The 23,877-nt window shown below is 46.2% G+C and overlaps 1 protein-coding gene and 3 pseudogenes across 14 annotated transcripts in view; 3 read left to right on the forward strand and 1 right to left on the reverse strand.

The window, feature by feature from the left end:
• Nucleotides 1–23,877, reverse strand: part of LOC144115527 (uncharacterized) — a 339,252-nt gene that overhangs the window by 304,243 nt on the left and 11,132 nt on the right. The window lies entirely within an intron of this gene.
• Nucleotides 6,577–11,708, forward strand: LOC144116472 (uncharacterized; annotated as a pseudogene).
• LOC144116473 (THAP domain-containing protein 2-like) lies at nt 14,996–16,777 on the forward strand (annotated as a pseudogene).
• LOC144099444 (uncharacterized) lies at nt 17,421–23,539 on the forward strand (annotated as a pseudogene).

Genomic DNA, 23,877 nt, shown 5'->3' on the forward strand with positions numbered 1-23,877 from the left:
TATATAAGCTCAGAATAGTCAGCGAGATACTTCCTTTTTTGTCTGTTTGTAATGCTAATTATAATACCCCGCAAAAGTGGCTACTTCACGAATTAGAAAAAAAAAAGAAACGATTTTCTGGCACTGTTTTACGGTTTTGGCAGGACTAGCCGTACCGACAAAAAAAATAATGTATGCGGCCTGGGAAAAACATCGTTGTTTCTCATGTCTTGCTGCCAAGAGCAAGCTGCTCAAGCAAAATCCGCGGAAGACTTCGAACTCGGGGATTTCTTCGGCTCCCGTATGCTCGCTTCACCGCATAGCAAGTCGACATGCGTCACCGCACCGAGCCACGCGGTGAAGTGAACACAGAGAAACTGCTCCAGTTCAGAATTTTTTTCTTTACTTCGATAACCCTTAGAGAATGAGCCATACCTTGTATTTCTGCTTGGGCCGCCAAAGTCTGCATCGCGACAGAAGAACATGAGAAACAACAGCGTTTCTCATATATGAATTATTTTTGGCAGAAATATGCCGAAATACCGGGGCTTGGAGCTCATTTTCTCGAATGGTACGGCGTCCTCTAACCACCGCAAAAAGCCAGCTAGGAAAGGGGCGGCATTTTCTTCAAGAATTAATACTGAAATCTGAAAAAAAAACAAGGAAACTCGTACGTTGTGCAGCCGCATATTTTGAAAGGTGCTCAAGCAATAAAAAGATTTGCCAAAAATATTTTGGCGCAGTATATATTCCCCGCGCGCCAGAACACGATTTAGGGCCGCAAATCGGCACGTTAAACGAATCTAGCCACCGTAGTAAACGACTGGTAGAACGGCGTAAATAGAGAATAGCGTGGCACAGAAGATCGTACATTAATATGGCTCCCCATATGGACGACACAACGTACTGCTTTTCAAACATTCGGATTTCTTTTTGTTACCTGAGAAAACGACCACCGCCATTGCGCGGGCACGGACACATCTGCTAAAAAGAGAGACCTCCTGACATGTCTCACAAATAGTCACGTCAAGTGGTACGAAGCTGTCCGCCACTGCTACTGCGGGGCGTGCTCAGAGTTCCCGCATGCAAAACTGGGCTACAGTGTAATGCGCATATGAATGCAGACGACTCTCGACGCTCTGGGCTGCAGCGCCCCCTTGGACCACACACACACTATAGCATAAACTAGCATAAGATAGACTCATTGGATATTCTTTGCTGTACATTTCTTCTTGAAGTTTGCAATAAAACACTTTAAATAAACATTCAACAAACTCAATATTTTATGCAAACTGCAGAAATCAGGCAACAATGTTCAAAATTATATTGCAAACCTCTGGCAACAGCAAACTTTAGTCAGTAGATTGCAAATATTTATATTTATTTGTAAAGAAAATTTACAATATTAATTTTTACTGCAATATAACGTACTTAAAATATGATTGAAGTTTTATATCAGGAAAAAAAGTTTTTGTTTGCGCCAAGTACTGGCCACTCTGTAACTCATAAACGTCTAGCCACATTAAAAATTAAAAATTTGCTTTGTCTGCGGATACAATAAATATGTTGTTTCGTAAATAAAGGAGAAAAGGAGAACAAGTGCTTTGTTTACGATATTGGAGGTTAGTTTCAGCAAACACCCGCACCTCCTCCACTACAAAGCTAAGGGGCGCTACAAAAGAGACCGGGATAAAACAGAGCTTTAGTACATAAAAAATGAAGGAATAAACTTTTTTTGGCAGAGAAGGAACCAATAAAAATCAAAAGTGGTTATAAAAAGTGCTGTCTCAGAGGAGGGACCGAGAGAAAAAAACTTTTACATTAAGCAGGGCTGGAGCTTTGGCGGCCACCCCTAGTGGAAACCTCAGCTGCATCAACACCGCCGCGAGGTCATGATGGAGAAGAGAGTGAAAGAAAGTGGAAAGAGACGCAGTAGTGGAGGGCTCCGGATTTATTTCGACCACCTATGGTTCTTTTGCACTGCCCACGGGTGTGGCAATAAATGGAAGAACGCAACACGTTGTACCTAACACAAAAACTGCTTTCCGTGTGCTGCTGCGTCTACGTTGGGTAAAGGGTTTCACTGCTTGCTAGCCTCGGCAATAAATTAAATACTAGCTTTAAGCTTGGTCTGTGCGGGGTTAAACGTATACAAGTTCGCGTGCTTATCGTTCAAATGTATCATTTTGAGATGATATATCTAAAAATTTTCGACTGAAAGAATAGGGAGGACGGGGGAGCAAACTGAAGAAGCAACATTCGCCAGAAAATGCAAAGCTCGCAGTGAACTACAAGCAGAGCTGCACTAGCCTATGCGCAGCTTATATACGTGCTGAAGTCTGTCCGTCTGACTGAGCTAAAACTCCGATGTTGGGCTGTCGCGGCACTTGCGGCGTTGAGACACTGCTCAGTGGCTCAGCGCTGAAACGACACATGAGCTATGAGAGACGCCGTAGTGGAGGGCTCCGGATTAATAATCCGCACTGACTGTGCAGTACTCACGGGGGTCTCTCCTGTGGCGCAGGGCTTTTTGGAGGCCACACAAGCAAGGCTCTCGAAGTCAGTTCGGATGGCGTCATATGTAACTTCACATTTCTGACCACGAGTTTCTGACATCCTTCACCGTGCCACCTAACGCCAGGCGATATGCCTAAAGCCCCATCTTCACGGCTGGTTCGTAGAAGTCTCCGTGATCAAACGCGCAGTCGTAAATATATAGCATCCACAGGGAAGTGCAGCGCTCAACTGATGCGGCGAGTGCATTTTACGTCGACTTCGATCGAAGTATGCAAAAAAATAGCAATGCGGTCCCACAGCAAGCGTCGTCGCCACAGCTTTTAGGCACGGCTACTAGGATTGGTTGCTTTTTAGGCACTCAGTCCTAGTACCGCTTACCGCGGGAGTTTCAAAAATTGGTGTAGCAGCGATTAGCCCCATTTTAAGTGCATAAAACCAGCATTCGTGCAGAATTTGGCGGAATGAATCTCGTTTGTAGGATGCGAGCAGCTTTCGCAACAACATGCGAAAACATCGCAAGATTTCCAGCCACGTCAAGTGACAAAATGTGACGGCGCCAGCGGGAGTAGAACCGTAGAACGTAAGATTCCCGCCCGCTGAGGAGAAATACAGCGCACGAGACGGGACTACTGTTGTTGCTGTGTGTGTTTACCCCTGTGCACTTATAGCGAGTGACACTACCCGTTAATGCACTTAACTTGCCCGCTTGACAGGGGTATAACTTCTTGCTTCGTCCTGTCCCGTCTTGTCCGCTGTAATTCTTCTGTAGCGGTTTCGCGTTAGTGCCGCTGCATGGAGCCACAAGTACAAAAGTCGCAAGGCGGGAAATTTTAAAATACTGGTGACGGTTGCTACTCACGCACCTTTGAATGCCTTTTGCCCATCGAGAGAGTACGAAGTGTCAGTATTCCGAAGGCATAGTGATGTCGTACTGGCCGCATTTTTTAATTCGTTTTACTTAAGCGGAGGGAGCACTGAATATCTAAACGCAAACTTCACTTCAGAAGCTTATTTAATATAGTCTGCACGTTTACGTGTTTCATTCGCAATTTTCCCACCCCGTGCCCATTTTCGGGCTGAATATGAAGTACGTCGGTTAAAAGTTTCAGCCCATTCTTCGCTGCTCATGCATCCAGAAGCTTTGGGAACTTCTGTGAACTTTAGGGCTATTTTTTTTAACCTACACTTCGTGCAAGCTGGCGTAGGCGAGTGGAGGACGTGGCTAAAGCTATGACGTGCGACGCTGCACTCTTCTGCACGAGCGTCAGCCAATAGCGTGATACCGATCGTCGCCGTCCTCTGAATAGCAGACGACAATTGCTCTGAATGTTTGGGTCGTCGTAATATACTATAAGATGAAATGAGAAATATATACTGCAAAACGTTTTTGCGTGGTGTTTATTAGGGTAGAGAAATGCAAAGGACATTTTTGTTGCCCCTCAAATGGAGTGCAACACACAAACTTGTCTGCTCTGCGGATGCATGGAGCGTACCACGTACAAAGCATCCATGCTTCTGTCGTGACTAGGGGAACAGCATTATGCGCCGCGTTGAAACTGAAACCGGCGTTCCGAGGCATATGGGTGCGACTTTCCATGGCTGTTTCTCGACTCTCAGCCAGCGGGCTTACCGACCGCTTTGGGACGCCGCCGTATTATTACACAGACATGAAAGACGATACTGTAAGCGTAGGGAGCTTCGCACTAACATACACAGGTACGTAGATTACCAAGTATGCCAATATACTCGTATTTCTCACGCCGCCGCGGTGGCCGGCCGAGTGGTTATGGCGCTCGGCTGCTGGCCCGAAAGACGTGGGTGCGATCTCGGCCGCAGCGGTTGAATTTGGATGGAGGCGAAATTATAGAGGCCCGTGTACTGTGCGATGTCAGTGCACGTTAAAGAACCCCAGGTGGTCGAAATCTCCGGAGCCCTTTACTACGGCGTCTCTCATAGCCTGAGTCGCTTTGGGACGTTAAACCCCTATAAACCATAAACCATCATATTTTTCACCTGAGTCGCCAAACGCTGATACCAACCGAACGAACGCGGCCTGTACCTAAACGCGAAGTAGCGTTCAGCAGACTAAAATATGCACTTTCAGTCTTCTTCTTCGGCATGGCACATACCCACATGGGGGGATTGGCCAAGGTGTAGTCCATGGCATGGCATAAACATGTCGTGCAAGCGATTTCAACTTCGTCGAAGATAAGGTTGCCACTTAGAGGCATGAGTGCACCGCCACAACGCTACCGTGGTCCTCGCGGACGAACTTCATGGACTTGCAAGGCTGCGCTGCAACCGCTGGCGGCATTTGCCATCAGAAAATGGCGTTGTGCGTTTGAAACGCGCGCTTTCTTTTTTCGTCTGCTAGCCTACACCTCCACAGAAAGCGGTGTAGAAAGTGTAGTTTTCATTCTACACTACGTGTAAAAGAAATGCGCCCGTGTAGGTAGGCGGTGCTACAGTTTTGCTACACAGGCAAAAAAAAAATGAATACATGCTACACTACACCAGTGTAGGTAAAAAAAAAGAGACTCGGTCTGTGTGCACGACGTCGTGATCTTGAACCGGAAAAGGTATGCACACGACGCGACCTTAGCGTCCTCAGCGGCGGTTGCGGCAGCGGCGGCGCGCACTCGAAGAATGTTCGGCTGGGCCGCCGCTACTAAAATCCGCGGCCGGACGTACTACTTCTTGGCGCTGTGTCGTGAGCTGCTGCTGGCGTTGCAATTTGTAAATAAAGCGATGTGCGGCTTTTACGGGGGTACCCGAATTGCTGGAAGTGTGATTCGGGACAGCTGCGCTGAAAAGTACAACGCCGTGCTCGTGCCGTATTGCTATTGCTCAGAATCAGAACTGACACGCCTTACAACAGTAATACAGTATTGTGCGTTTTTATCGCTGACACTCAAAAATTTCCCCGCCTCAACCGCTGGCTCGTTTGCGGTGAAACTGCACACAGAGCTTGCGTATTATGGTAACTTTTGTATCGTAACAAGTTTGACAATGGTACTTACTTAGTTCAGGCGCACATGATGCGAAAACGTAAGCGTCTACGAGAGATCGGCGAGCCAAAACCCGCAGACGACGCTTTTTCGCTGAAAACCGGCAGTGGCGCCATCTGTTTTCGGCAGCGGAAAGCGTCATGACTAGGCCGCCGAGGCGAGCGTTGCAAGTCGAAAACAGATGGCGCCACTGCCGGTTTTTTTAGCGAAAAAGCGTCGTCTGCGGGTTTTGGCTCACCGATCTCTCGTAGACGCTTACGTTTTCGCATCATGTGCGCCTGAACTAAGTAAGTACCATTGTCAAACTTGCTACGATACAAAAGTTACCATAATACGCAAGCTCTGTGTGCAGTTTCACCGCAAACGAGCCAGCGGTTGAGGCGGGGAAATTTTTGAGTGTCAGCGATAAAAACGCACAATACTGTATACCCCAACCCTAATCGTCGTCGGGCTGACTCGCGCGCGGAACTCGATCTTAGGTTGGTGCTCCTTATCACATTTAACAGCAATCATAGACTGTACGACAGCAGCTTATAACTGTTTTTCTAGCAGTGCTACATTCTCTGTTCGGCGAAGTGGCTGCCTGCCTGGAATCGTGGAGCCGTGTGAAGTACTGCTACTTTTAAGTTTTGAAGACTGTGACATAAGTTCTAGTAGTTCACAATAAAAAAGCATAGGCATGCGAGGAAACAGTGGTAAAGTAGAACTACAATTTTCCGGCAATTTATCAGAAGGAACAATGATAATTATTTCTTTCCATTAAGTAAAAGTGCAGTGTGTGGCATATAAGTCGTAACCGAAACTCCTGTACGTGCCCGGCGGGTACAAACTCAATTTGCATGTATCCGGCTTTCGTAAGTCCGCTGCTGCTGCGGCCGAATATGTTTGCAAAGGAAAACTCGATGTGCACAAGGAAGCGGGCGAGCATCACGGCGCTGATCGCTCCTGCGATCGATCAGTATACATCGCCAGCATGGACAGCGGTAGCGGCACACAATGCCGAGCCGTCCGGCTGCTGATTTGAGTAACGTGACTACGACGAGAAAGCAGTCTCAGCGACCATCCGTGAGCCATGTTTGGCGCCGGAGTAGGGCACCACGGGGAGGGTGGCACAGGCTCGACAGCCGGCAGCGGCCAGCCGAACGCAGTCTTCGTCGAGCACGCACCAAGGCGGATCTACCTTGCACGCACTACCACCGCCGCTGAGGGCGCTAAGGTAGCGTCGTGCGCATACCTTTTCCGGTTCAAGATCACGACGTCGTGCGCACAGACCGAGTAAAAAAAAAATGGCCCTTTTGAGCGAGTCACAGCCACCAGTTTCGTCAGGGTAGCTGGAATGTGCAGGACCTTGAAGGAGGGAGCGAGGCGAGGTGAGGTCCGTTCGATTCGCCCTACGTACACGGCGTGAACCAGCACATGGCAAAGCAAAAAAAGTGCCCCACTCATATGCAGCGTCAGTTCAGCAGTGCAGGCGCAGTGAGGAAGGAACGCTAAAGGGACACCAAGGAGGATATATAAAAGTTGCTGGAGTGGAGAGGGCGCGCTCCGACCGAAGCCGCCTTGTCAGGGCACGGTCAGATGGCTTTTTTTCGGAGCACCAGCGACTACGTTCGAAGCTAAGTGCTTTTTGGTATTTGCGCTTGTACATGCTGTCGGGCGGTAGTTTTAGACCGAGTTAAGGGTAGGAAGGCTAGCGGAAGTGTGTGTGCCAAAGGTTTTTGTGTAGGAATTTTGGCGGACTTTTACGTTGCGTAGTGCTGAAGGTTTTTTTTCTGTAGGAATTTTGGCGGGCTTTTACATTGCGTAGTGCCGAGGAGGAGGAGGAGGACGACGGAAAACCTTTATTGAGCTCTCAGATTGGTGAGATTCACGAAATCAGATGGTGTCTTCCATCTTCTAAGCAGTGGCCATCTGCCCCTATTCCAGGGCTCCGCTGGGTGCTGCTGCCAGCTCAGCCCGTCAGATCAGCCCAAGTTGGACGTCAAGCAAAGGCAAGGCGAGTACACCAAAGTCAAAAGAACAACGCAAACATCTGAAGTAGACGCCAGGCTTCTCAGGCTATGGGAAGCCAGACGCGGCTTAACCAAGAGGTGGAAGAAACAGAAACACAACAGGAAGCTTAAACTTAAAATAGCGGAAATAACAGCTAAGGCAGAGGCGTACGCGGCGCAACTAGTGAGAGTAAAACTGGCAACAGTTTAGCAGCTCCCTCAACGGTACTCTGAGCACAGTAAGGACGTGGCATATCCTTAAAGCGCTCATTGACCCGACCAAAACCAAGTCAGAGAATAACAAAGCGATTCACCGGCTGGTTCAAAAGTTCGAGGGGACCGACGAGGAAATCCTGGACAAAGTGCGCGTCAGATGCTTCGAAGCCACGAACCCGACTGTGTACGCGGGAAGCTACAGGGGAGCAGAAAACACAGACCTAGAGAGACCCATCACGCAGGAAGGAGTTTATGCAGCAATCAGAAGCACAACTAGAAATACGGCAGCGGGTGCGGACAAGATAAACAAAATAATGCACTCATCCGCAACCTCAGTGACGAGCTAGTTGCAAAACTAACCGACTTCCTCAATAAACATTGGGTAGCGGAGGCCGTCCCCCGAGGAGTGGAAACATGCAGAGTTAGTCATGATACCAAAACCGGGCAAAAAACTACAAATCGAAAACCTAAGACCCATCTTCCTCACATCATTTCTCGGGAAGCTGTACGAGAGGGTGGTTACAACCAGGCTACAACACATGGAGGACCACGAACTGTACCCCCACAGCATGTTCGGGTTCCGAGCCAAGCTGTCTACTCAAGACGTGCTCTTACAGATTAAAGAAGTCCTAAGTAACATTACCAGGAGTGGAGAAAACGTGATAACGGCACTAGATATCAAGGGAGCTTTCGACAATGTGAGCCACGAAGCCATCCTAGCGGGTCTAGATGACCTAAACTGCGGTAGGAAGGTCTTCGGTTACGTCAAAGCTTTCCTCTCTAACAGGACAGCCACGATAGGGCTAGGAGAGCTCCGCTCGGAGAAGTTCTACACCCCTAACAAAGGAACCCCCCAAGGATCAGTCATCTCGCCAACGCTGTTCAATATAGCAATGATTGGCCTAGCGAATCAGCTCAGAGAACTCGAGGGTATACAACATGCCATGTATGCCGACGATATTACAATTTGGACAAACACGGGCTCACTAAAAGAGAAAGAAGAAAGACTACAGAAAGCCGTGACCTGCATAGAAAACTACGTGAGGGCAAGAGGGCTAGCCTGCTCCACCGAGAAATCTGAGCTGCTCAGAGTATGGAGAGGAAAACAGAACCGCACACTCCCAACTAGCGACGAGCTCAAACTCGACGTCTACCTAGAAGGAAAGCCGATTCCGGAGAAGACACTCATAAGAATACTGGGCATGTCGATGTAGTCGAACCAGCGCTGCTCACATACCATAGCCCTCCTCAAGGCATCAACACTACAAGTCGCTCGCATGATTACGTGCACCTCCCACGGACGATCGGGCATGCGGGAAGAAGACACTCTAAAGCTCGTCAGGAGCCTAGTGATCAGCCGGGTAGCATACAGCCTCCCGTACTATAACCCAATCAAGAGTGAGGTCCAGCAAATCAACGCGATAATCCGAAGAGCATACAAGACCGCACTCCACCTACCCCAATGCACATCTAGAGAAGCTCCTAGCACTAGGGCTTCATAACACTTCTGAAGAGCTCAAAGAAGCGCAAAACATCACCCAACTGCAAAGACTACAAAAGACCCTGACTGGCAGGGAGCTACTGCACAGGCAAGGATGCAGCGAACAAATTAAAGAAATACAAAGAACCACGAATATCCCGGACGAAATACGACGCGACATCAGGGTGGCCCCAATTAATAAAAACATGAACCCCCATCTACATGAAGAACGCAGAAAGGCGAGAGCCGACTACATACAAAAATCACTAGCCCCCTCAGGACACAGCAGTGTACGTGGATGCAGCCACATACCCTAGGAAAACAGGGCTAGCCAACTCCAATGTGGTAGCGGTGGTGATAAACTCGAACACACGAGAAATCGTTAGCGCATCGCTACGAGACTGCACGGTAACCGAGGCTGAAGAAGCGGCCGTCGCTCTAGCGGTAGCGGAGGGCTACCAGACTAAGCGGTCCCTAACCATTCTCACCGACTCTCAAGAGGCATGCCGAAACTACACGTTAGGCAGAATAGGACACAGAGTGCTCCGCATACTCTGCTCTGGAGGTCTCCACACAAGAAGCACACAAGAAAAAAACCCAGTTAAACGCACAATAGTGTGGACGCCAGGACACGCGGACGTGGAAGGCAACTGAGAGGTCGACAAGGTAGCTCAAGGATACACTACGTACCGAGCCCCCTACGACATCGGTCTCGAGGACGCCGAGCCAACTAGTCCCTAGAGAGCACTCGGCTATACTCAACCACTACAGGGGCAGCAGGAAGCGGTATCCCCCACCGCACAAATCTCTCACCAGAGAAGACTCCGTAGCTTGGAGGCTGCTACAAACAGGCGCATACCCGAACTTGAACACACTCAGTAAGATACAACCCGCACAATACACAGACAAATGCTTAGTGCTGAAGGTTTTTGTATAGGAATTTTGGCAGGCTTTTACGTTGCGTAGTGCCGAAGGCTTTTTGTGTAGGATTTTTGGTGGGCTTTTACGATGCATAGTCGGCCGGGCAATGGGTCAGCGAGCTAGGAAAGTCAACCTGGACGGGGACGGGAAGTTAGTGCAGTGCCAGGAGTGCGAACTTGGTGCTATTTAGACGAGACCGAGTTCAGGAGCTGAGCCGAGGCGGACGGGGCTAGCTTCGCGTGCAAGATATGTAAGCGTTTTGAGGAGGCTGTTCAGACGGTGAAAGGGGAATGGGCAGCTAGGATTAATGAATTCAAAGGGGACCTGAAGGTGGAACGAGAGAAACGGATTAAGTTAGAAACTCAGGTCGCCGAGTCGCTTAAGAGGGAGGAGGCTAATGCCGACGTGTTGGAGCGAATTGTGGGCGAGCTGAAGGAGGAGCGGGAAAAGCGTGCCCAGCTAGAAGAGCAGGTAGAAGCGCTCAGGCTGCGGCCAGCAGGGCACCCCGGTTCGGAGCAGTGATATTGCTTGCTTGTTGCCGCTGCCACTTCATTTAATTCCCGAGTCAGGTGGGGGACAAGGCTCGTCGATCCTACAGTGCTGTAACGCAGCAGCCTTTGAGTTGGGAAGAGAGAGAGGTAAAAACGAGCACGGAAACTCGCGACAGTAGCGTACGGTGGCGGGAGAGACAGCTAGTGCAATCCGGAGGGCAACAGTCGCAGTTAGGAAGCGAACGGTTAGAGCGCAGGAGGGTTCTGGTACTCGGGGACTCGAACGTAGCGAGGGTTGAGGGAGGCGTTTTGACGACAGTGAAGGCGGACAGGCGGGTGCAGGTGGAGGCCCAGTCAAAGAAGTGCATGGTAGACGCAATGGCCAAAACCAAGGAGGTGGTAGGGGGCAACATGGATGGCGAACACCTTGTTGTTATCCATGCTGGTCTCAACGATGTGCTGAAGGGGAGGAGCCAGAATCTCGAGAAGCAGTTAGAAGTGGGGATGCGTAGGCTTAGAGAGGCCTCTGAGAGTGTGCATGTAACCATATGCACAATCCCAGAGGTCCAGAGGCAGGCTAGCGAAATGGAAAGGAGGGTCATTGAGGCTAACCGTGTAGTTAGATTAATGGGTTGACAACTAGGATACGGGGTAATGGAAGTTAACAGGGAAGTGTACGAGGTCAGGCCTCAACCTTTTGCACAGGATGGCGTTCACTACGGTGGTGCCCCTGGCAAGAGGGTGGGTAGTAGGATAGGTCGCCAGGCAACAGCTTTTTTGGGGGGACCCAGAGCTCTGAGGGAACCAGTGTAGAGAAGGAAGAACCAAGATCAAAGGGACGATGGAACCATAGGAGAAGAAATAGACACAAGCGCCAGAGCCAAGTTAATTCAGATATAGGTTTCATTAACATGCAAGGTGGCAGGAATAGATTGAAATGGGAGGAAATAGAAGAACAGTTAAGGCAGGAGGAATTAATGGTATATGGTTTAGTGGAAACGCATCTTAGAGACATGGAGCAACCACCCCGTAACCCAGACTACGCATGGGAATATTGCAATAGAACAGAGGGCAGCAGAAAGGGGGGTAGAATTGGGGCATTCGATCATAAAAGTATGAATTTTCAAAGGGTTAAACTGGCACGCAAGCAATATTTATGGCTAAAAGGAAAAGTGGCAGGGAAGCAAACACTCCTTGGCTTTGTATACCTGTGGACAGGAGATAATGCCACAGAGGAAAACAGGAAAATGTTAGAATATATTGCAAGCGACACTGATGAGCTAGGAGGACAGGGTGAGATAATTATATTAGGCGACATGAACGCACATTAAGAAGACCTGGATGGGTACACAGATTTGACAGGAAACATGCTGTAGGACATGTGTGACAGGCATGATTTAGTTGTATGCAACAGTACCGAGAAGTGTGAAGGGCTCATAACATGGGAAGTAGGTAGTCTGCACTAGACAGATTATGCACTAGTGTCACAGAGGATGTATAATAGATTAAGGGTAATGAGCATAGATGAACATGGTTCCAGAAGTCTAGGTACTGACCACAAGCGTATCAAGATGAGGTTCAGAACAGAAACCAATGTAGGACTGAAGCGAGATGAACAATCAGAAGGGAATTTTTACTCAGAAAAGCAATTGGAAGCAGCAGCCAAACAAGTTGAGAAAGTAATTTTTGAGGATAATGAAACAGAATGGAATCATACCAAATTAACTCGATTACTGGAGCTAGAGCTAATATGTGAGTAAAGCTAAAAGGGAAAAGACGCAAACCCAAGAGTTGGTGGGATGAGGAGGTCAAGAGAGCGATAGAGAAACGTCAGGAAGCGTCCAGGGAGCACATATTCCAAGAGGGGGGAACCAGAAGTTGAAGTAGACAGAAAATGGGATACCTTCATAAAATGTAGAAGGGAAACATCCTATTTGATTAATGAGAAAATTAGATGAAAGGGTGCCCAATGGATGTCAAAATTAAATAAAAGGGATAGAAAAGCAGCTCAAAAATTCTGGAAACATCTAAATGCAATGAGTAATAAGACTAGGTTAGAGCAAAGGTTTATTGTTACAGATCGGGGTATTCGACTAGAAGGGGATGAAGCGATAAAACACATAGGAATAAGGATGACAGAAAAATTTAAAGAAAGGAATGTTGCACATAATTAATCGAAGGGGGATAGACCGGTTACTGCAATAGCTTCACTTGAGCAAAGAGAGTGGGAAAGGGCAGAGAAGAAGGTTCCTAGTGGCACATCAACAGGACCAGATGGTATTCCAATTATGTTGATAAAGAAGCTAGGACCAAAATCCAAGCAAACATTAGTACAGGTAGTGAACAAAATGATAGTGGATGGGAAAGTCCTCAATGAATGGCGATTAAGTAGAATGAACATGGTATATAAGGGAAAGAGGGACAAAGCTGATGTAAGTAACTACTGTCCCATAACAGTGACATCTGTGGTTTGCAGGGTGGTGATGCAGTTTATAAAGGACAGACTGCAGGCTTGGGTGGAGAACGAGGGGGTGCTAGAAGAGCTACAAAATGGGTTCCGGAAACAAAGGAGGTTGGAGGACAATCTATTTTCATTGATGCAGCGTATAGAGATTGCTGAAAAGGAACACAGGCCCCTATGGCTAGCATTTCTGGTTATTAGGGGAGCCTACGACAAAGTTATTGAAGAGTATTTGTGGGACATACTGGGCACACTAGATGTGGAAGATGGAGTAATTAATCTTTTAAAAGATATATGTATATAAAGGTAACAGAGTGCTTATAAATTGGGAAAAAAATGTATCGGGGCCTGTAGAGATAATACAGGGGCTTAAGCAAGGATGTCCTCTGTCTCCTTTGTTGTTCATGTTGTACCTGCAAAGGTTGGAGACCAAGCTAGAGAGGAGCGAACTAGGCTTCAAGCTTTCTTTTTTCAAGCAAAGAGAATGGATTAAACAGTCATTACCAGGACCAATATACGCCTAATATAGTGCTAATGGCTGACAACAAGGAAGACCTGCAGAAGTTGATAGACATGTGGTACAGAGGGAGATAGATTAGGTTTCAAGTTTAGTAAGGAAAAATCTGCAGCCATGATATTTAATGAAGAGGGCGGCGAGCATAGAATACAGAAGTTCACGCTAGAAGTAGTGGATGAGTACAAGTATCTTGGGGTGTGGATAAATAACAGTGCTGAGTATCTGACAGAGCATGAAAAATATGTAATGAATAAAGCTAGTAGGAATGTAGCTGTCATGAAAAATAGGGCACTGTGGAATTACAATAGGTATGAAGTGGTAAGAGGGATCTGGAAAGGGGTGATGGTCCCTAGCCTGACCTTCGGTAATGCGGTCCTGTGTATGAGGCCAGGTGTTCAAGCAAGGCTAGAAATTAAACAACGGGGAGTAGGGAGGTTAGCTTTGGGAGCACATGGCAATACACCAAATCGGGGGTGAAAGGTGATATGGGATGGGCATCTTTCAAGAGCAGAGAGGCTAGCAGTAAGATAGCATTTGAGGAACGATTGAGAAAAATGGAGGAAAAGCAGTGGGCTAGGAAAGTTTTCAGATACCTGTATATAAAGAATGTTGACACGAAATGAAGAAAGCGAACTAGAAAATGGACAAGCAAATATCTGGACAGCAGTAAGGGGGCAGTCAGCAATTATAGGTTAAGAAAAATGTTAAAGAAACAGAGAGAGCTCAGTGGAAAACAGGGATGCTGACGAAATCGGCACTGGGAACATACAGGATCTTTAAGCAGGAAATTGCCAAAGAAAATATCGATGATAATTGTAGGGGAAGCTCTTTGTTGTTTGAGTTTTGAGGACTAAGACATATAGAGTCAGGTACCACAAGATCGACACCTGTGTTGCGTGCGGACAGGAGGAGGAAACGGCTGAACACTTCATACTTTTCTGTAAAGGGCTTCACCCTACAGTGGAAAGCAGCGGGGCTGATTTATCCAAGGCATTGGGGTTTAAGGACAGTGATGGAAAGTAGATTTTAAGTGGGTAGAAGTAACCAAACGAAGGGTATCTGATTGGTGGCTAAAATTAAGACAAGAGTAAAATTTCATAAGTCATGGCTAGGTGGCTTGAGCCACCACCCGATTTAAAGGGTTCAGCCGTATCCGTCCGTCCGTCCGTCCGTCCATCCATCCATCCATCCATCCATCCATCCATCCATCCATCCATCCATCCATCCATCGACTGCCACCATCTTACCAGAGGCAAAAAGTGCGCTCGGAGCCGGCTCGCGCTGCTGTTTTCGTGAGTTGGTTTGCAGTGCAAGTTGATGTGAGGGGCATGTAAACACCATCGATTTGATTATGGTTGTCTCTTGCTTTGCTTAGGGATGTGCGAACATGCTGAAGAAGAGTTGCGGCCTCACATTTCACCTGTAAGTATACGAAAACACGTTTGATTGAGCCACTACGTTCGCATTGCTGATGGATGTCAACTGATAAGTTGTGTGTTTGTGCAATGATTAATATTCCAGGAATTACCGACAGGTTTCCAAAAGATCTGAAGCTGCGGCGCCTGTGGGAGCGGGCTTTTTGCCGTGAAAGGTGGCACGCGAAAGATGGAGATCGCCTTTGCTGTGTGCATTTCGCGCCGGAGTGCTTCGACTGCACTGGAGACAATGCAACTGAGTGCAGGTAGTGTCCCTTCTGTGTTCCCTGCATTTCCGGAGCATCTACAGAAGCCCGTGAGTATGCAGAACATCGATCCATCGCGTTTTTCGTGCGATGTATTTGTGGCTTTGCGGTTGCGAAACTCTTGCATCAGCAGTCTTGTTTTCGTTGAAAAGAAGTGACCGTGATAAGCCGAATAAATATCAACACTGTGTGCCCTGCCAGCTGCAACAGCGAGAAATGCGACTGAGTTTCTCGAACTCATTAGATCGCGGATGCCACTTTCATCTAATGTCATTAAATTTTTCATTGTGACAACTAATGAAGGGCATTACCTTTGAATGACATTCGACGAAAATTACATCAAATTTGGTGTCTGGCAGAGTCGCGTCAGCTAGGCTGTAACCATGACATTGGATAGAGACCGCTATTATGTCTAGATTTTGCAACGCTTCACTTTTTTTTTTCATTTTTATAGGACACGAAGTACGAAAACTGTTACTCATAACCGTAGGCTACAGATGCGGCTTCAGTCACCAAATGTGTTCAGTAAGTGTGCGTGGGTGGTGACATGAAGAGATCGAATTAATATGCAAGCTTAGATACTAAACAAAATAAACAGGCTAATGATTTGAAAAGGTGCTATTGGATAAAATTGAAAATAACATACATCCACCTTTATGAAGCAGTATGTTTGAGGTAGCAAATGAGACATAGCTTCGCAACTGCTCTTAATTTTCTCTGACTTGAGACTCATCAGAAGTACCACTAGCGTCAAAGGAAACACGAAAAAAGCAACCGAAACGAGAGCACAAGCAATGAAAAATATTAGCGGCTGGAGAGGAAATACAAGCGTGGCCTGTTAACACTTCCAAAGAGCGGTCTTTATGCCTTCAATGCGAATATCAACCGCTCTAGTAATTTGCCTCCCTAGTGTAATATCTTACAGTTTTGCAGTCTGCGTTTCGATTCTCTTGTTCGCATTTCATTTGGCGCTGATTGTACATATGGTGTCTATTTCAGGTGAAAAGGAAGTGTCCAGGCTGCAAGTATGAAGACGCCCCAGCCAGTAACTGTTCACCACAGCATGAAGAGTCTGAATCTGAAGAAGAGCCACCTGTGTCTTCACCCACCAAACAATGGTACAAAGAAAACGTCAGTGCCTTTGAGGAAGAAATAATTCAGTTGAAAAAGAAAGTTAAAACTTTTGCACCAAACGAAGCGAAGACTGATAAAGAGAAATGAGACAGTGCAAGAAATTATCACAGAAATCAGAGATCAAAAACTCCTTTCAGATAAAGGATCACAGGTGTTCACATCTTCATTTTCAAGTGATATTCAGCAGCTTCTGAACAGAGCAGGCAACAAGCAAAAGGGTGTATACGCACCCGAGCTCCTAGCGTTCGTGCTGACTTTGCATTTTTATTCCCTAGCCACGTATGACTACGTCAGGTCCAAATTCAATGATGTCGTTCCTTTACAGCGCACACTTAGGCAATGGTATCGCTCAGTCCACGGTGCTCCTGGCTTTACAGCTGAAGCATTTTGCTTCCTTGAAAAGTTTGCACAATCACGGAGTGAGCCATTCTACTGCGCTCTGATCGTGGACAACATGACCATAAGAAAACATGTAGAACTTGTTGGAAACAAGATAGTCGGGTATGTGGACTTTGGAACAGGGCTAGATGATGACAGTGTCCCAGAAGCGAGAAATGTGTGTGTGTACATGATTGTTGGTGTAAATGTCAGAATCAAGATGTCTGTCGCTTACTTTTTGATCGACACACTCACTGGTGCAGAGAGGGCGGAGCTGACTAAGCAGTGCATTGACAAGCTTGAGTCAGTGCATGCTAATGTCATCTCTCTTACATTTGATGGTGCCTCCTCTAACTTCACTATGGCGAAATGTTTAGGTGCCCAGCTTCAACTGGGTTCTCACTTGTTTTCTACAAGCTTCGCCAACCCTGCTGATTGCACCAAAAACATTCAGTTTATCTTAGATGCCTGTCACACGATTAAGCTTGTTCGGAACTTGTTGGCAACTGTAAGCCACCTTATTGACGGAAGGAATTCACGTGAAGTGGGCTTATATAGTGGCATTGGAGGCACTGCAACGAGGTGAAGGGTTGCGGCTTGGAAACAAGCTCACAAAGGTGCATGTGCAGTGGGAAAAGCAAAAAAAATGAAAGTACAATATGACAAGCCTTGAGTGCTTCAGTTGCTGACGCCTTGGCCTTCTGCAAACAAGTGCTCAAGCTGCCACAGTTCAAGGGTGCCAGTGCAACATCTAAGTTCATTAGGCTTTTTGATCACTTGTTCGACACCATGAAGTCTCGAAACCCACTTGCAAGGTCCTATAAGGCACCTCTTTCGCAAGCAGAATGAAGCCTGCTGGAAGCTATTCTTTCCCGAGGCCCATGGTATATACAAGGGCTAAGAGATCCAGCAGGACTTTCAGTAACAGAAGGACTGAAGAAAACTGGGTTCGTTGGATTTTTGGTGTGCATGACCAGCACAGAAAAATTAATCGATGAGCTTGTTGGCAAGGATCAGCTGAAATACTTGCTGGCGCACAAGCTTAGCCAAGATTATGCCGAAAAGTTCTTCGGGTCCATACGTGCATGAGGTGGTCATAACAACCCAACCGCTGCGCACTTCATGGCTGCATACAAGCGTCTGCTGGTTCAGACAGAAGTGACTTCATCAAGCTTTGGAAACTGCTCCAAGACATGGTCTCAGTACTAAATGCAACAACTACAGGAGCTTTGGTAGGTGAAAGCAGCATGCTTACTGATATGCGCAGGTCATCAATCCTGCAGGCCGATGACCACAACTATACGCAGTGCACTGACTGCCCAGAAAGCCTGTCAGCTTTTGTCGGTGCTGAAGTGCCGTTCGGAGAGTTCGTTCAGCGATAATGGGGATTTGCGAACACACGTGGCAACTACTGAGTGCCTCTTCTTTTCACTGTTATAGCCATCAAGACAACGACCACACGATTGACAGTTCTGATTGTTGCAAGCTGGCTGCTCCGTGATAACTGCACTGGAAATGATGTCATCTTTATCGTCGTGAATAGCGCCACCACCAGCTATATAACGACTGCATCGCCTCTGCTTCCCTGGGATTTGCGACCATGCGTGGCAACTACTGAGCGCCTTTTCTTTTCACTGTTATAGCCATCAAGACGACCACACGATTGACAGTTCTGATTGTTGCAAGCTGGCTGCTCCGTGATAACTGCACTGGAAATGACGTCATCTTTATCGTCGTGAATAGCGCCACCACCAGCTATATAACGACTGCATCGCCTCTGCTTCGCTGGGATTTGCGACCGCGTGTGGCAACTACTGAGCGCCTCTTCTTTTCACTGTTATAGCCATCAAGACAACGACCACACGATTGACAGTTCTGATTGTTGCAAGCTGGCTGCTTCGTGATAACTGCACTGGAAATGACGCCATCTTTATCGTCGTGAATAGCGCCACCACTAGCTATATAAGGACTGCATCGCCTCTGCTTCCCTGGGATTTGCGACCACGCGTGGCAACTACTGAGTGCCTCTTCTTGTCACTGTTATAAGTATGACGTCTTAATCACTGTCCTTAATACTGTAGTCGATTTTATGTGGCCGTGATCCCCATTGTGGTTCGCCTTGCTGTACCTGAGTAACGCTCTGGGTATTGATGTAAGCACATACAGGGCTCGTATCGGCTCCTTTCTACCGTTTGGACAAAGTTTGAACAGACAACCTCAGCGATTCAGTGCAGTATGTAACTTCATAAGCAGTGTTTTTCCCAAACCTGCAACAATGTTGGCATTGATGTGCATTGCTGCTCTTTTGCTCTGTGCTGGTGATGTCGAGGCTAACCCTGGACCGAAGTTGGATGATGTTCTGACATTGCTGTACAAATTCCAAAATGAAAATGAAGAGGACTTTAGCAGCACCAAAACAGCACTTGATGAAATAAAGAAAGGCATTGAAGACTTGAAAGACAGGGTTAGTGTCATTGAAAGAAGTGTGAGTAGCATACCGAAAATTAATGGTGATGTTTGCACTGTCAGCGGTACTGCTGAAGATGTTAAGTGCTCATTATTGCGAATGCAGAGTAAACTGACTAATGTAGTTGATGACTTGAATAATCGAATAAGACGGAACAACGTGCTCGTTAAAGGTGTTCCCGAACTTGACAAGGAAGACTACACGGAAACAGAGTGAGTTGTTCGTGAGTTCCTCTCACCTCACCTTGAAGTCGAGATAGGCGAAATTGAACGCGCACACTGTATAGGAAAATGCTGCGCTGACGCTCACCGGCCAATCATCATCAAATTTTTAAATTTCAAGGCAAAAAATGAAGCCCTCCACAACGCCCATAAGTTGAAAGATGTGTCGCCCAAGGTATGGCTGGAAGATTATTCCCCCAAGTTCAGTTAGAATGTAAAAAGCTGCGGGACTTCGCCAAAATCAACAAAACTGAAAATGAGTGCTATGCTGTCCATTTTAATAAACTAAAATTTCGTGACAATTTGTACTGTTACGACGCTGCAACTGACCAAGTTATACAGGTTTCTAGGCTGATTTCTACGCATGATGACAGCCCGTCTGCGTGACAAGCAGGCCGAAATGAAGTCGAACAAAAAACCGCATGCAATGTATCCACCCTCATGGCCAATTTCCGTAGCTTACTTCCTAAACTTGATGTGACGAAGGCAATGATTCACACATGTGAAGCTGATATTGTTCTTGGCACTGAAACCTGGCTGACCGGAGACATATCAAATACTGAACTATTGTTCCCAAGCCATTTATCAATATTCCATAAAGATAGACTGACTTCGAGAGGAGGAGGCATAATGATCATGGTAAGAAGCGACTATCAGCCATCTCTGTTTCCTCTTGACACAGCCCTTGAACTACTGTTTGTGACGGTACGGTTTAGTGGTATCACTTACGTAATCGGTGTTTGTTATCGGCCACCTGACTGTTGGTCAATTTTTGTTGATTCTTTTCACTGGGCAATTGAGTGCATCTTTAACAAATTCCCGAATTGCATCCTTATTTTAGGAGATTTTAATTGCCCTGCTATTGACTGGCATACATCATTTGGAGATTCCCAGGGTAGCCTGTCTCACTGTTCCAACTTTTGCAGTACTCTTGACTTGTTCAATCTAACTCAGCTGGTGTATGAGCCAACACGTGGGAAACATATCTTGGATTTTATCTTCACTAATCAGCCTCACAATACAGAAGTGCATGTGTTAGAATGTGTAAGCGACCATAGCATTGTACACTGTTTACACCCGATATAGGCTCGCACAAAAACAGCCGCTAAAAAATATATCTTGAACTATGCCAGAGCGGGCCAAGACAAAATGAGCCGAATGCTGGCTGACTTCGAAGCCGCATTCCATCATAACTTCGAGGAACGCAGCACAAATGAAAACTGGATAATGTTTTGCGACAGGTTGAAAGAAATTGAAGAAGTCTGCGTACCAAAACTTCAGATCAAGACAAGAGTTGATGCTCCCTGGTTCACAAAGGAAATCAGGAAGCATCTGAACAGGAAAAAAATGGGCATACAGAAAGGCTACTGAGGCTAACGCACCCCGTGATTGGCAAAGGTATAAGGAACTATCATCTGTTGCGGAAAAAAGCATCACAGAAGCAAAGGATTGCTTTTTTAATCATACGCTTCTGAACCTGTTAAAAACAAACCCCCAAAAATTCTGGCGGGCTGTCAATCCTGAAGATTCAAGCATGTTAATAACACTAAAGGACGTCAATGGAATTTTGGTCCCCATAGAAGCAAGTGCGGAACATCCAAACAGTCACTTCAGCAAAGTATTTAGATGAGGCACCTATTCCCAAGCACATTCAGCTTCCCGTTCCATTCATTGCTTATCGTTCTAATCCTGTCACTATCACAACAGATGGGGTTCTTCGTGTGATTGATAGGCTTCCATTAAATTCTAGCCATGGTCCGGATGGTATAAGTACTAAACTACTGAAGCTAACTTCTCACGTGTCGGCATTATTGTTATCACTTTTATTCCACCAGTCTCTTAACAGTAGCTGTGTTCCAGACGATTGGTGAACTGCACTCATTATACCAATATTTTAGTCTGGGGATAGTGCAAATCCCAACAACTAAACAAATACCGACCAATTTCTCTTACTTCAGTGTGCTGCAAGCTACTGGAACACATATTTACCCACATCATGAAACACCTTAATGCAAATGACCAGCTACTGGTTTTCGGTTCCGGCATTTATGTCAAACTCAATTATTTGAATTAGTAACGGATCTCCATTGTACAATTCACAGCACCTTGTACACTGACGCAATTTTTATCGATTTTTCAAAAGCCTTCGATCGGGTAGCCCACAAGCGCCTCATCCAAAAGGTGTATAACTTGCAGCTTGATCATGGTACTACAAAGTGGACTGAAGAATTTTTAGCTAGCAGGCAGCAATCTGTATCTGCTAATAACATCATATCTGAAACTAAACATGTTAAATCAGGTGTACCTCAAGGATCCGTCTTAGGCCCACTTCTCTCTTTAATTTATATTAATGACATCGCTTCAGACATTAGCTCCTCCATACGTCTTTTCGCTGACGATTGTATCATTTATAGGGAAATAGCAAATCCGAACGACGTTGTTGCCTTGCAAACAGATCTAGATAGGTTAAGTACTTGGTGCAGTGTTTGGCAGATGGAAATAAACACCGATAAAACCAAACAGATGACTTTCTCTTCACATCTCTAAAACTCCAGTAAACAACTACATTATAAATAATGGTGTAATTGAGCCCTCATCAACTTTCAAATATTAAGGCATTGTTCTTTCTCCGGACCTAAGTTGGCATAGCCACAAAGAGTATATCACTAGCAAATCTTTAAAAAAATTAGGCCTTCTTAAACATAGTCTATCTCTAGCTAACCCTGACACCAAACTGGTCACCCACACTACTCTAGTTCGGGCATCATTGGAATATTGTTCGGTAGTATGGCATCCCCACCAAAACAACTTATCCAGCTCAATAGAATCTGTGCAAAATAAAGCAGCACGCTTTATTCTACGGTCGTACTCTCCATTCCAGAGCGTTACTGCAATAAAACAATCTAAAACTTCTGGACCTCAACATACGACGGAAATTCTTTCGCCTATCGTTCCACTCCCTCTACTACAACCAGTCATCTTTCGCTCGCAGGCACATCACAGCAGCACATCACATATCATCTTGTACCGACCATGCGCATAAAATTCAAACAATTTTCGCTCGCACAAAGAAATATCAGAATTCCCCGCTAGTCTTGGCTATAAGGGAGTGGAATGCTTTACCTGCTAGCATGGTGGCTATTAACGAATCATCGTCTTTCCGTTCATCTGCATTGTCATCTGTTCGAACTTGCCGCCTTGTACCTTTGTTTTGCTTTGCACGTGTACATATTATTTTTGTTTATTGCACACTGCACCATGCCGAAGATGTATAAGACCGACCCAATTTCATAATTAACACTTTGTTTTTTCATTCTTTTTCACTCTGAATTATGTATGAAGTGAACCCATGAGTTTTTTCTTATTTGCTGTCCCCCCCCCCATGTAATGCCCAGCCGGGTCATTAGGGTACTGAAATAAATAAATAAATAAAGATGTGAACTGTGCATCACAGCCCTGCACTCTGATGAGCTGGCACCTTTAATTAGGCAAAAGAGCCAAGGTGGACTTATTTCACCATCACAAGACGCCGTTGCCCTGTGTGAAGAAGTTGAAAAGGCACTGTGATGGCCACAGGTAGAATATAATCCTATTAAAATGGTGACAACAAGATCAAGACACCTCATCCTTGAAGTCCTGGGCGCCTGCACAGAGAAAAACTGGTTCCAGAAACTTGAGGACCACATCCTTGACCTTGATCCACTTGATAACCATATTTATATTTTGTGCAAAAAAAATAGCTGAAGAATATGTAAAAGTGAGAATACACCACATGACGAAAGAAAAAACCATGAACTGATCAAAAACAAAGTGAGATCACTTTTGTCGAGGGTGATTATTTTCAATCACCAGTAGGGTATTTGTCATGATGTTCTTGAGTGTATGTAAGATTTCCTCCTTAATATTTGTGCAGTTGAACTTCCTTCTGTATATCAGGTGACTGCTGGTTGACGGTTAATAAACGTCTACAACTAAACCCGCACATTTGCATTCTTTTCTAAATGCGAGCAGCTGCATCAAAGCACGAGCGCGGCTGCGCAACGCTTTTTTCCTTAATATTTGTGCAGTTAAACTGCCTTTTACATGCCAGTTGGCTGCTAGTGGAAGGAAAATAAATGTGTATAACTAGAACCATTCGTTTTCGTTGCTCTGTAAATGCGAGCAATGTCATCCACAGCGCAGAAATGCACGAGCGCGGCAGCAATCAGCTTTTCTGCTTAATATTTGAGCTCGAAAACTGTCTTGTACATGGCAGTTTGCCGCTGGTTGACGAAAAATAGACGATTAAAACTAGAACCGCTCGTTCGTGTTGCTTTGTAAACGCGGAACAGCGCGGCTGCACAACACTTTTCTCCTTAATATTTCCGCAGTTAAATTGCCTTCTTCACGCCAGTTGGCTGGTAGTTGATGGAAAT

The sequence above is a fragment of the Amblyomma americanum genome, chromosome 1 (genome assembly GCF_052857255.1).
Source record: "Amblyomma americanum isolate KBUSLIRL-KWMA chromosome 1, ASM5285725v1, whole genome shotgun sequence".
Lineage (NCBI taxonomy): Eukaryota > Metazoa > Arthropoda > Arachnida > Ixodida > Ixodidae > Amblyomma > Amblyomma americanum.